The sequence below is a fragment of the Hippocampus zosterae genome, chromosome 7 (genome assembly GCF_025434085.1).
Source record: "Hippocampus zosterae strain Florida chromosome 7, ASM2543408v3, whole genome shotgun sequence".
Classification (NCBI taxonomy): domain Eukaryota; kingdom Metazoa; phylum Chordata; class Actinopteri; order Syngnathiformes; family Syngnathidae; genus Hippocampus; species Hippocampus zosterae.
Window position 1 is genome coordinate 25,208,986 of NC_067457.1, and position 1,773 is coordinate 25,210,758.

The window sequence follows — 1,773 nt, forward strand, 5'->3', positions numbered from 1 at the left end:
CACATAGTGACAAATGTCATTGCTGTGAGGGTCACAGGAGAACAGCAATATCCAGATGAACTCGGAGCATCTAAACAATTGGGAGCAGACACACACACACACGCACACACACACACACGCACACACACACAAGTGGGCCGGCTAAGGAAGGAGAACATGATTGGACTGGACAGCTGGTGTCAAGCCATGGGGCATTTTCGGCAGTGTTATGATGCGTAATCATTCAGTTGTCTAAGGAGGTGTGCGCGTGTGGATGTGACAGTGCCGCCACGCACAGGTCATTCCATAGCAATGGCCAGGCTGCATCGCATTGATTAGCGTCTGAGTGTCGGGCACATCTTGAGGCTGCAATGTAGGAGCGTCGCCGCGGTGACAAGGGCCGAGTGTTTGCCGAGGGTTGTTCTTAGAGAAGCGGATGTGTGTGCGTGCGTGTGTGTGTGTCGGGGGGAATGATTAAAATGCCTCCGATAATCATCAAAATATAATCCTTCAATTACAATTATGGAGGCACGCGCTCTCCCATCTGGCAGGCGGAATATGGAATCAAACAGGCAAAGAAAAACACGAGAGCCTCGAAGATGGAATCCAACTTTTCAGAAGACAATTATGCGAAGGGTCTCTTTGGCTTAACGGCAATGATGTGACACTGCAAAGGTTTGCAATGGCTGGTGCACCCACCCCATCCCCCCACCGACATCCAAGTCTCCTATGGATCAATGTTGCCACATTGTAGCCTCTGCGATGTTATGCTCTTGAATTATGCTCTTTATTTTCTTAAAAAATAAAAATAGGGCTCGGGGTGAGAGTTAGGGTTAGTGGTCAGGATAGTCATGAATGCTTCTTATTTTCATTTTTTTGTAATCAAAATGGATTCTATCACTTCAACATGACATGTATTCATGCACATGATACGAGTTCAGGGCGGCCCGGTAGTCCAGTGGTTAGCACGTCGGCTTCACAGTGCAGAGTTACCGGGTTCGATTCCAGCTCCGGCCTCCCTGTGTGGAGTTTGCATGTTCTCCCCGGGCCTGCGTGGGTTTTCTCCGGGTGCTCCGGTTTCTTCCCACATTCCAAAAACATGCGTGGCAGGCTGATTGAACACTCTAAATTGTCCCTAGGTGTTAGTGTGAGCGTGGATGGTTGTTCGTCTCTGTGTGCCCTGTGATTGGCTGGCCATAGCCTTGTCTAACAGCAACGTATTGTTTTGCTGCCATTTTGTGTCGTACATGAGTACCGGAGCGGCCGAAAGTGTCCTGAACTGACCAGACAAAAGGGAGAAAAATAAAGAATGATTTCAGAATGTTGCTGAAGTCTCGGGTGGGGGGAGATTTTCGAGAAGAGACGGGAAGAGGGTGGATCAGAGGGAAGATAGAAAAAAGGGCCGCTTGTATTCGTCAGCCGCACATCGAGTCCAGCCGGTCTGTGTGTTCATTGCCTCACATTTTCTTTTTCTGCTTTCGTCGTCTCCCCGGGGCTGTGCGTTGCTTTCTTAGCCCAAGGAGCCTTATCTAAGCAGGCCTCCTGAGAAAACACCGAGACGGGGAGAGTGAACACTGCGCAGTGGTACACGGGGAAGGGGGTCAGCGCTGCCCTTAACACCTAATGAGTCACGCATTCTTTGAAAATGCAACCGTTTCAACACTTTTAAGATGGATTGATGCAACACCGCTTGCAGGGAAAAAATAAAAATAAATTCTTAAAATGAACTGGAGCAAAACACCCTCGAGCAAACAACAATCGGTCCGGTAACACTTCAGTGAAAGTGACCGGGTG